We start from the raw sequence: 13,247 nt of genomic DNA on the forward strand, positions 1-13,247 counted from the left end.
CCCCCGCCGCTGACTCGAGTATAAGCCGAGGGGGGCATTTTTCAGCCCCAAAAATGGGCTGAAAAACTCGGCTTATACTCGAGTATATACGGTAATAAATAAAAATAATTTGAAATCCAAAGTTGTTGCACTAATAGCTGATAATACAAACACAAATTTTGGTGGGCAAAGACGCAAAGGAGTGAATAATGTGTATGTAAAATTACAAGATTTACTCCAAAAGAAAATACTAGGAATAGGTTGTAATGCACATATTTTGTCAAATGCAATCAACATGGCGTCATGTGCCATGCCAATTGATGTAGAAGTAATAATAACTACAATTTATTTGTATTTTAGTTGTTTTACCGTTCGTGTGCCTACTTTAAAACAATTTTGTGAAGAAGCGAATGTTCAATACAAAAAACTTTTAGGATATTCAAAAGTTAGATGGCTTGCTCTAACACCTGCTATAGAGCGTGTTCTACAATTATTTGAGCCTCTCCGTTCATATTTTTTAAGTTTAAACAAATGTCCTAAAATCCTGGAATCGCAAGTATATTGGACAGATATTGAATCTTGTGTTGAGTTTTTATCTAAAGAAATGCCAGACATTAAAATAGACAACAATTGTCTCTTTGAAGAAATTAGAAGACTGAATGTATTTTTAAATTCTGAAAAATTAATACAATGGGAAAATAAACACGTTGAAATGGATAAAAGATGGGTGGAAATATTCAGCCATTTCAAAAAATGAACATATTCCATGTGAAAATTTATTTATTCTTGTTCAATTTACGTTGTGCTGCCCTGGAACTAATGCAGCAGTTGAAAGGGTTTTTTCAATTGCTAATGATTTTTGGAAAAGTGAGAAATCAAGATTGAATGTTGATACTCTAGCTGCAGCACTTGCCGTAAAATTCAATATGAAGGATATTTCTTGTTCAGATATTTCCAATATATTGTTAGAAGATGATACATTGACAAAAAATATTCATTCAATGGAAAAGTACTCATTTAAATAATAATTAATAGGCATATAAGCATAATTACAATATAAAATGTTATTGTTACAAATGTTTTTATTATGCATTTATCATATTATAGTGTATTCTGTATTATTGTTGCAATGAATAAAATGTTGCTTTTATTTACGATATTTTTTTCTTCAATTTATTTGTGTCCTCCTTTTCATTGTAAAAAAGTTGGTCACCTTAGCTTAAGGTACACTTTAGTGGTTAGCCACAGTGTGCTTGAGGTACACTCTGCAACTGCATGATTCTACCATGCAAATACAAATGTTTCAGGTTCTCAGAATTGTCTAAAAACATAATTTTCCTCTTAACCTGTTATTTCCTTAGTTAAATAACATCCATTTTTTCCCCAAAATTGGCTATTTTCCATAGTTTGACAAAAAGTCAGAAGAACTGGAAAGCAAGAGAAACGAATATGAATGGAAAATTCATCAACTGGACTGGATAATGGAATATGTTAATGAAGCAATTTCATAAGTATAGTATTCCTCAGAAAATAATTTGATCCTTTACATACAACAGCTTCCATGAAACATCTACTTCTAATATATTTGAATATTGAAAAAGATTCTGCTGTTCAAATAAGGCAAAAGGTATATGGCAAACACAATTTATGTATTACTTTTAACAGAAGACTAAATAAAGTAAAATTCTTTCACAGCAAATATAACGATTGTGTGAATAGGGTGGGGCATTGCATCTCAGTGATGTTGGAAATGGGTAGATATAAAAGTGAAAGAAATGGCCGCTCACAGGGACAATGATTCCAACTCTGGCCCCTTGAGTTCAACCCATTTACCTGTTTAGTACTGTATATCAACAGTTGCCCAACTCTTGGGTTAATTTCTAAGTTAATCTGTAATGTGGTTCCCCTTATAGCTGATCTGGAATGTGTCACTCAAACGTGGATGGGGCCAGAGGAAAGGTACTCTCTTAGAAATGTGCCCAGCTGGGTAGAGGAGGTGGTCTGGCTGCTGTTATCTGAGACTCTCTGGTTGCTACCAGGGCTGTTGCTCTACAAGTGTCCAACTGTGGGACTCCTTTTCTTAGGATGAATTCTACAGTGGGATTGCTGGTATTATACAGCCTCTTTCCCCACTTCTTAGATTACACTGTGGATTTGGTGAAAAAGTTTCTCAGGCTAATGGTTTTGGAGAACTTCAATCTGTCTTCCCTGAGATGGTGTCACATATGCCTCCTGAGTTCATGGAAACCATGATTTCCATTGGCCTGTCCCAAGTCATCCAGAGCCTAACTAGAAATGTAGCCACTGACCCATTTTTGTTTTCTTATCAGGGCAGTGCCTTTGTGAACTGGAATTGATGGACCCATCTTTGTTTCCTAGTCATGGTTCAATCACAGCCTGACGACTATGAGCTTCTCTAGAATTGTACCCCATCGCAGGAAGGCAGAGCATATTAGAATGGTCTGGCCCCAGCAACTGATGAACCCAAAATGTTTTAGAAGGAGCTGGGAGTTATAACTGAAGATCTGCATAGTCCTGTTGAGCCTCTAGCCACCACTAGACCTAGGGCAGTGATGGCAAATCTATGGCACATGTGCCAGAAGCAGCATTCAGAGCCCTCTCTGTGGGCACACCTGCCGACACCAGCTTGCGCAGGTCCATTAGGCCATCGCTGGCGCCCGGAGCAGCAGCCCCACCCAGCACAAAGGAGGCAAAGCAGCTGGCTAGCAAGCTCGAGTAGAGGTGGTAGAGCATGCCCCCATGTGCTCGCTGGCCTCTGTGTGCAGGGGCTGATGGTGTCAGGCAGCAGCCGCCCCTGCCTTGCTTTGCCCTGCAGCAATGGCACCCCAGCCCTACCCCCTGCCTCACCCCGCAGGATGAGCCTCCTGCTCACTGCCCCACCCACCAGAGACCCTCTGGATCTCCCCCAATCCTGCCCAGCCCCCACAGGCGTCCCCCCACGAGCAACATCAAGATGGCCACGCCCACCCCAGCCATGCCCAGCCCCCACAGGCGTCCCCCCCACGAGCAACATCAAGGTGGCCATGCCCATCCCAGCCATGCCCACCGCAGCCACGCCCACCCAGTGGACCATGCCCATCCCCACCCCCCTGAAGGCATCACAGTGCTGATGCGGCCCTGGCACTTTGCAATAAATAAGTGGGTTTTAGGTTGCGGTTTGGGCATGCGGTTTCTAAAAGGTTCGCCATCACTGAACTAGGGGGAATCCTAGGAGGAATAGGTTACTAGATTTTAAATAGGATTGTACCCAAATGACCTCTCTTGACCCCTGGATTTCATTATGTCCCATGGTATATGGAGGAACTAAGAGATGAAGCAGATTAAAAGGCATTTAGAGTACTGTTGGAAGAAGATGAAGAACAAATTCATTCTTTCTCCCCTTTCGGGGAAGGTTGTTGGGAATATGGTTGTGCTACATTTCAGAGGATTCTGGATGAAATGGATTATTTGGTTCCCTTTCAGTGAGGATTCAGGCCAGAATATGGGGCAGAAATGGCTTTGGCCATTCTAATGGAAACCAAAGAAAAGGGCTTTCTCTATTCCCTTTGGAATATCATTCTCTCAGAAATAAGATTGGCCCCCATCCATCTTTTGGAAGGCCCTAAAGATTTGGTTCTGTCAGCAGGCCTTGGGAGCCCAGGTTGATACAAAGCTGATTAAATGGTTGGTGTGATTATGTGGTTGCCACTGCCAGTGTTTGTGTTCTTCCATTGTAAAATTTTAATGTTGTCAGCCACTGGAGTCACCATGTGTGAGTTGATCAGCAATATAAATTTGTTTAATAAAAATAGTGCATTATATGCAACACGAAAAAATTTCAAGTGCTTTTTTAATGTGTGCTGAACTAGAGTCCCCAAATTCCATCAAACTATGCCAAAAATGTGACAAAACTGCTGGAAAAATAAGAGCGGGAAATAGCAGACCAGAGACCCATCGCAAGTACCTTGGAATATCTTGTATCTGAGTTAAATGAAAAAAGAGATGCTAAAAATAGTGAAACATTAAGATTAAAGATAAATCATTCAGACATTTTGTACATTGAATTTGATCATTAGTGGTCCATTACACAAAATTTAAGTTTACTTGAGGTCCTATGATTTTAAATGTCCTTTTAGGGTTATTTTAATTTAAACAATAGAGGGAAACAAAGACATGGGTTAAATCATTTACCTTGAAGAAATTGATTCTATACAATCTTTCCAAACATGGACATAATATTTTTCAACTATTTTTTGTTTATAGGAAAGTATGCAAGTTTGCTATTAATAATTATGAAATGCTTGTTTTAAATCAGTTTTATCACATAATACTTTCTGGTTTAGGGTCAGTTATGTGATTTGAAGATATTCATCTGGAAATGCAAGAATTAATGCTTGCATTAATGCAATAAAAATTTGCAGAGCCAGCATGAAGAATCCAAAAGAGGAAAGATGACAGGTATCAATCAGCTTTACATTAAACTATTTAAAATAAAGGAGCAGTTGCCTGCTCTGCCATCCTGTATCAATCTTACAGAAGTCTGTTTTTAAAGATTCTCTAGCAATTAAGTAATATTGTACTTTTGTCTTGATTAGATTAAGAAATTAGATTAGTATTAACGATAGCAAGAACCTGTATGATGTAATAGTTAAGGTACAGAGAGACCCAAGTTCTAATTGTGTCAGCCACAGAAAGCAACTGAATGCCATTGAACCAATCATTCTCGCTCAGTCCGAATAAGCATCAAGTTCTGCAACAATATGCTAAAAAGAAAATGCTTTGTCACATCATTCAGTGAAAACGTCACTATAAGAACCAGGCAGGCATAAAGCAAAACGAACAGCTTATGCAACTAAGCAGGATAAATCATAAAGAAAAAAAAACAATTAATTAATAATTGTATGACTCCTAAATCGAAGTAGAGTAGATAGAAAACTCTGATATCAATTGTAGTAGATGTCAGGATGAAACTATAAATGTACTGTTTTGTGAAAATGTATTACATTTCTGGATAAAATAAAATTCTTGAGCGCTTGTGTGGGATTTTAAAATGGAAGCTTTGTAAGAGCACCTCAATTTCAGTTATTTGCTAAATATTTGAATTTAAAGCCTTGCTTGGAGATGGCTATGTAATGAGACTTTTGGCATCTTAAAAACTAATAAGCTTTTGTGCTCTATAATAAATACCTGGTTCTGAACTTATGACCATAATTGGGACTGGAATCTTGGTCATTGAGTGAAGTAGTTGTTAAGCAGGATGCTCATATGACTGCTTCACTCCACTACCACAATCTGGCATTCCTGGTTGTGGCTGTTAAACAATCTCTTGGATTGCTAAACGGACAGAGCAAGACCTGCCTGCTGGAGGAGCTCAACTTTTCTTCATGCGTGGAAGGGAATATCACTACCAGGCTGCAGGGATTTTTGTAGCCACCAGAGGGGTTCAGCTACCTTCTGATTGCAAACAGATTGCCAAGCACCCAGACTGTAACTACTCAATAATGGTGCAATGTTTTATGATGGCCAGGAGTGCTTTACTCTTTCTGAGGTCATCGTAATTTCAAACCATCATTAAACAAATGGCCATAAATTAAGGACTATTTGTATTTCATCAATGTAACATTCATGATGTTGATGATCAGATACCATGCTTTAAACCTCAACTTTCTAGAGCAGGGGTGTCAAACTGCTGGCCCACAGGCCAGATGCATCATAGCAAAACCAGGCCCTCCCCATTGCCGGCAATGGGAAAAAGGTTGCGATAAGTTGTGACATGTCATGTGACATTGCCAGTTTGAACCAGAAAAATATAGAAATCCTACAGTACAGTTAAAAGATAGAATTGCTATAATTTTGGTTTTATTGGAAAATACTATATTGAAGCTATTAAAAGGTATCTTCAAGTAACTTCCTATTGCTGCACTGCTTCTCTTGAAAACAGGAGATGTCCTTATAAAGAAACAGATTGTGTATCTTGCTGAAGAGAATAGAAAGCTGGTTGTCATCAAAATATAAATCAAATGATCCAGTATCTTGTGAAGTTGAAAAAAGAGAATGCCAAATTAATAGAGATAAGATTAGATAAGAATTAAAACTGGGTTTTAACACTTCTTTTATTTAGGAGCTCGGCGGGTAAATATTTAGTAATGCAGTATCTGCTCAGAAGTAAACTTGCCTTCCCAAATCAGGCACTTTCCAGATACATTGGGACTAGGCTGAGAATTTTTGAGAATTGCAATCCCAGTACAGGTAGTCCTCAAACACAATTGAGCCCAAAATTTCCATTGGTAAGTGACACAGTTTTTCAGTGAGTTTTGCCTCATTTTACAACCTTTTTGCCACAGTTGTTAAGCAAATCACTGCACTTATTAAATAAATCATGCAGTCATTCTGGCTTTTCCCATTGACTTTGCTTCTCGGAAGCCGGGTGGGAAGGTTATAAATGACCCTGGGGCAGCGCATCTATTATAAATACATGCCAATTGCCAAGCAGCTGAATTTTGATCTTGTGACCGTGGGGATGCTGCAGCAATTGTAAGTATGAAAACCTATTTTAAATTACATTTTTAATGCCGTATAACTTCCAAACGGTTACTAAATGAGCAGTTGTAAGTCAAGAATATCTGTATATTAAAAGGATTGGAATATATTATAACTAGAATAATCTAATTTTCTTGTGTTCCATTTATCATCTTCTGTTTCATATATTCCAGTTGGTCTTTCAACTTATACATTTTTTCTTCATGAATTAAGCAGCTTTGCTCTTACATACATTTTTAATCTAAGCTAAAATAAATAATTACATTTATGTAATTATGCTTTAGCTAAATATTTTTCTCTTTTTGCACGAAATTGAAGTACTTCATATTGAGAATAACTTTTTGAAAGAAAAATGTCAAGATTAATTATACCAAAACAATTAAAGGATTAAATTGAATAATATGCATTAAGTAAAAGCCTATGACTAAGCTTATTGCTAATAGTCAACATTTTTTATTCCAGGGGGTTGCTATAAAGTTATAAATGAGAGGAATACTTTTGATCTGTATAACTGTTCTGTGTTTTCTTCACTTCATACACTTTTCATTTCATTATACTTCCTTCCTTCCTTCCTTCCTTCCTTCCTTCCTTCCTTCCTTCCTTCCTTCCTTCCTTCCTTCAGTGAGCTAAAGGGCAAATCACCCGCATTTACTTATGTTGAAAAGTAAATGAGATGAGTTCTGTCTCCTTAATGACTTGTAAAATGATTTCATCGTTTCCTGTCAGTTTTCTATTTTCTTATACTCTTGTTTTCTCATAACCACAGCTCTGTAGATTTTCAGATTATGGAGAAACAGATGTTGTGTTTTTTGAGTATGCAACATCCCAGTGTCTGATTGGCCTTGCTGAACCTGGGGGTCAATTTTTTTGTCCAAAAACCCATTGCTCAAATTAATGCTTCTCACATATTTGAAGTGCTTTACATTTGTCAGCTGTGTCATCAACCAGATTTTTGGTTCTATAGGAGTTCATATTTGGCACAGCCTTATACTTCAGTTTAGTTTAGGCTGGTAGGTCAAAAACAGCATCTGAGAATTTGTTCAGCATCAATGTAGATCACTGTGCACCAAAGACAGACAGTCATAAAGAAAAGGTTTCTTAAATGACTATTAAGGCACTCCCACCTACTTTCAAGCAGCAAAAATCAAAGAGAGCCATTCAATGAGTGCCTAGTGTACAAATTCTCCTTCAGGTCCTGCAAGTGACAACATGCAAGTAAAGAACAGATTGAACAGGACTGGGGCTAGCACCAACCTTGTTTTACCCCATTGCAAATGGCAAATGCAGGTGACATTCCACTGTTGTAAAGGATCTGTCCTGTCATTCCATCATGAGTAACTCAAACAACTTCACAAATTTCCTTAGACATCCAAAATATCTCAGGATGGCCTAGAGGGCCTTTCTGTTTACTGTGTCAAATGCCTTTGTCAAAGAAGACAGTAAAGAGATTTATTCTGCTTGATGCACTTTTCTTACACTTGGCTCATGCCAAATATGTATTCCATTATGGGCAAAAATCATACTCCTCCTTTAGGAGGTTCCTTTCTAAGACAGTAATAAATCTGGTCAGGAAAATGCAAACAAATTTTTTTTCTGTGATGACCAGCAGTGATACCCTTGTAGTTCCCACAGTCTGATTTGCTTGCCTTATTTTTATAGAAGGACACAACATCATTGCAGAAGTCATAAGGCATCCTTTCTGTGAGCCAGATGTCTCCCAGGATATCTAGGAATGCTTATAAGGTATTTGAAACCAGTACTTTGTAGATCTCAGCAGGAAAGCCAGTTTACCTTGTTGCTTCATTTGAGTTCATCTGTAAAATGGCTCTCTTGATTTCATCACAGAAGACAAGTCTAAGGCATCCAAGATTAGTTGCTGTGGAATCTGCTGTAAGACATCAGGATCAACTGTGGATAGCCTATTGAGTAAATTGGAAAAGTGTTCAACCCAATAGTCATTTCTGGTCTTTGATCAGGCTCAAACATTGGAGGGAGACATCCTGATTTAAAAGAACATAAGCTACCTTCCTGGTGCTGAAGAACTCTGATGGCATGCATATTGGCATAAAGTTCTACCCACCCAGCCTTTCTCTGCCACCAGTCCCGCATTTCTTGCAGTTCCAACTATACTTTCAATTGCAAGTGTTTAAACCTGCCTGTCTTTGTGACTGATGAGAAATCATTCTGCCAATCTGCTTAAGCCTAGTTTTGGCCTGAAGGGTTGCTGAAGTGGTCTTGATGCCCTCTCTTTTCAGTCTTGAGTAGAGTTGCAGTCTGTATGATGACATTTTTAAACTGCATTCCCTTTTCAAAACAAGTTCCTAAAGTAGTAAATTGCCATATGGATTTTCATGATATACATACATCTTGAAAATGTTGAACTTGGCCAGGGTCTTCCAGTCTGCTGGTGTAGAGTAACATTCTGATAATTGTCGCCTATTTTTGGTGTAAAGGGGCTATGTACAGGTTGAGCAATGGCCAAACCAGCCTATGATCTTTCCAGCACTCAGCAGCTTGCATGATCTGGGTAATGGTGACACCTTTAGGGTCATTCTGATTACTATGACATAGTCAAGTAAGTGCCAGTGTTTGGACTGAGATGCATCCAGGTTGTTTTGTACTTGTTTCAAAGTCCGAACATAATGTTATTGATAAATAGATTTGCTTAATACACTTGTCTGAATCAGCAGGCTGTTTTCCATTTCATTCTTCCCAAGAACTCCATTCAAGTTGCCTCTGACTATCTCCACCCTAGCACTGAAGTCACCAAGATTTTTTGCTAGGGGCAGTGGTTTGAGTAATCTATTCCAGGTCTTCATAGAAACCTTCCTTGTTTTTATCTGTATTTATGAAAATGGTGCAGATGCTGACAATGGTAATGTACTGGAACTTGCTGAGAGGAAAGCAGAACTTCATAACAGATGCATGATTCATTTTAAGTGGACTAGCTGTTGCACAGAGGCAATCCCATTCTCTCAGTAAAAGAGGCTTTAATTCAGTAAGGTAATCCTTAATTTACAATCATAATGGAGCCTGCATATTATAGTCTTGAATTGTGACAGTAATTAAGTGAGGTGTCCACATGATCACCTAATGACCTTAATTTCTGCTGTCCCCAATGGAGTTGTTAAGCAGAGCTCACATATGGCTTGCCCCAGGCTTCCCAGAATCACACCACCAGTCTGAGGCACCCTGTGCTCTGTTTCTTACCCTGCTGGGTCCCTGCAGGTCTTGGCTTGGGTCCCCACTTTGCTAGGCCCATATCCTCCTCCTGCTGCATTAGTTCAGATTACTTTTTCCACAGATTTCGTTCAGGAAACAGCTGCTCTGCCAAATTGTAGCCACTGCAAAATGGCACCAGCTTCTGGGACACCACCACATGCCCTAATGCAGCGGTTCTCAACCTATGGGTCGCGACCCCATTTGGGGTCGATCGACCATTTCACGGGGGTCGCCAAGCAAGGCTGTCCGCCATTTTTTCCCCCTTTTCCAGCGGGTGCCTTACCTCCCTTGGGCTGGGCCAGCTGGTGGTTGGCCTGCTCCGTCTCTGCCGCTTGCCAGCTATGCCTCGGCCGGCGCAGGGGGCGGAACCACGCATGTGCGGCGCTCCCGGGCAGGGAAAGTCCTCAACTTACGACTGGTTGGGTAGTCCTCGACTTATGACCGGTTTAGTCCTCGACTTACGACCGGTTTAGTCCTCGACGTACGACCGGTTGGGGGTCGCGGCATTAAAAAGGTTGAGAACCACTGCCCTAATGTATCAGTCAACTCTCCTTCCTCATGGCAACACTAAGGACCATTAATTGGATTAGTAAGAGAAAAATCATAGCTTATGAAGAATGGTGAGCTTATTCAACTTCTTTGGATCCACAACAACAAGCATAAAGATAGAAAATTTTCTGAATTTTCAGCTTTGCTGTAGTAAGGGATTAATATTTTAAGTTTGGGCTCTTCTGTAATTTAAAATGTCTACATTAAAAAGATAATAACCTACTTCAAACAGCAGTTAATACTCTCCAAATTAAAATTATTGAGTCCAAGACTGCTTTTTCATTACTCCTTGTTTTATAATGGTTCCAGTGCTCTAGCAAAAAGAAAAGTATATCATCAATCAGAATAAATATTTAAACAGGAATTTTTATCTAATCTGAGAAAATATTCTGATAATGAATCAGACAAAATTTAACATTTTAAAGCCTTATATTAAAAGAAACCCAAACTTCAGTAGTAGTTCAATTCTATGTGGAAAACTACAGTTCATAGTTCCTATATTAAATTACATTCAGTATCAGATATGTTTTTTAAAACAATATGAAGTTATTTTTCAGACTGATGCATACTCATATACAGTAGCATAGTCTTCCATTCTTCTAGAAAAAGTAATTATGTGTATGTTCCAATATGAAACTTAAAGTATCTGAGTAGGTATTATGTACAAAACCACCTTTGTATACTTAATGGAATGTAAAGGTTTAGTAATACTTAACAGAAACAGCAGACAAGAATGAAACATTCACATTTAAAAACTGTTTATTTTAAAGTGAATCATCTTCCAGAAAAGTTGATTTTTATGAGCTTTTTAAAAAGTATGGGGGGTGGAATGATCCTGCTTCTAATAAATAGCCCTGAATGACTCTGGATGAATTGGATCTCTTTGAATAAAAAAAGAAACCCAAGTATTAGATGATAATGTATTTCATTCATTACCTGGGAAAAGTTTTACATTACAGAAAAAAAATGTTCCTGAAAATTTATTCAGTTTTAATTTTCATATTATTTTATTTTGTTTCATGTTTTGTAACTGACTTATTAAAAGCTTTATTTTGTTACACTGTGAATCTCATAATCTGTATTGCTTTTAAATATCCCATAATCTCTAGATTAGATATCTCTTTTTCATATAGCTGTGAGTAATACTTAAATTGGTTGATCAGCTACTAGAGCTGAGACTTATTTCTTTCTCTCCAAATTGATTATAGGCAAGGCTTTTTTTCTCATAGAACGCCCAGAACGGAGTTCCGGCACCTTTTTTGGATGGAACCTTGTAGGGTAGGCAAGGCGGGTTGTATTACATGTGTGAGTTCCGTCTTTTTTTTTTTTTTTTTTTTTTTTAGAAAAAAAGCACTGATTATAGGTCATCCTCTTCTTCTCTGTCCTTTACTCTTCCAGCATTAAATCTGTTTCCAGAGAGCTGGGTCTTCACATGATGTGTCCAAAGTACAATAATTTGAACCTGGTCGTTTGTGCCTCAAGTGAGAACTCTGAGCTGATTTGTTCAATGATCCATTGGTGTATTTTCTTGACTGTCCATGATATTCTCAAGAATCTTCCTGAACACAAAGTTCAAAATGGTTAATACTCTTCATATCCTGCTTCTTTAAAGTCCAAATTTCACTTCCTTATAGGTTAATAGGGAATGTCATGGCTTGCACAATATTGATCTTTGTATTTGTTTCACCACAGCACTTGAATATCTTTTTCAAAGTCTTTGTGGCTGCTTTATCAAATGCTAGTCTGCAGCATACTTCTTGACCACTTGTTTCTTGACTGTCGATGGTTAATCCTAAAAAACAGAAACTATCCAGCAATTTCATTATCTTCATCATCAATTCTAATACTGATTATTCTACCTGTTGCCATGAGTTTGGCCTTCTTTATGGTTAATTTTATTCAAATTTTCCCTGTTCTCTTTGACTTTTAATACTAGGACTTGCAGATCAGCTATTGGGGTACCATCATCAGCATAGCAGAAGTTATTGATATTTCTTCCTCCAGTTTTTCCACATCTTCTTCCAATTCAGCTTCTCTAAATATATATTCAGATACTGTACAGCATAGGGTGAATAGTAAGGGGAGATTATAGAATCTGCTGCAGTTCTTTACCAATCTGGAGCCGGGTTGTTTCCCAGAAGCACCTTTCAGTTAGCTTTGTAGATGCTTCTGACATGAATACAGACAGGCAGATCATGTTCTGTCCGTCTTCCTAATCTATAGGTTTTTCATGAGAACAGTGAGAAGTTCTGGTATTCCTGTTTTTCTGAGCACTTTCTGCAGTTTGACATGATCAATACAATTGAAGTATTTTTTATAATCAATGAAGTACATATTCATTTATTTTTGGTATTCTTTGATTTTCTCAGTCCTTTCAATTTTTCTCTATTTTCTCAATCTTTTCCTCCTAAACCAAAATAATTCTTTCTTGTGTTCTTTTCTCAGTTGATAGATCAACAGTTTATCTGAAGTAGGGGGAGGTAGGGTGTAATTATGTGTGCTTTTGAATCAGGTCTGACTCCGTGCATTTTCTTTGCAACCTTTTTGGAAATGGTTTGCCATTGTGCCTTTGCCTGCCAAAGAGTGACTGGCCCAAAGTCATCCAGCTGGATCCTAAGGCAGGGATAATAAAACTTACCATCTCTCAGTTTCTAGCTTGGTGTCTCTAACCACTTCATCACACTGGCTTCATGTGGGCTATTGTAATTACTTTTCTCAAAATATTTCTGTTTTAATCTAATTTATCTTGTTATAAATCCATTAATTCATAATCTGGTTGATTATGAATCATTAATGTTTTGTTCTAAATCCATTAGATTCTGCTTGTGTCTTTATTCTAATTGTTTCAATTCATATATAGAAGTGATAAATTATTACTTAGAAAAAAAATAGCAAAATTGAGTTTTTCTTTGCTCATGCAAATATTTAATAGCTTATGATGCATAAGAATGTATTAT

The sequence above is a fragment of the Protobothrops mucrosquamatus genome, unplaced genomic scaffold (genome assembly GCF_001527695.2).
Source record: "Protobothrops mucrosquamatus isolate PMUCROS unplaced genomic scaffold, P.Mucros_1.0 scaffold_177, whole genome shotgun sequence".
Classification (NCBI taxonomy): Eukaryota; Metazoa; Chordata; class Lepidosauria; order Squamata; family Viperidae; genus Protobothrops; species Protobothrops mucrosquamatus.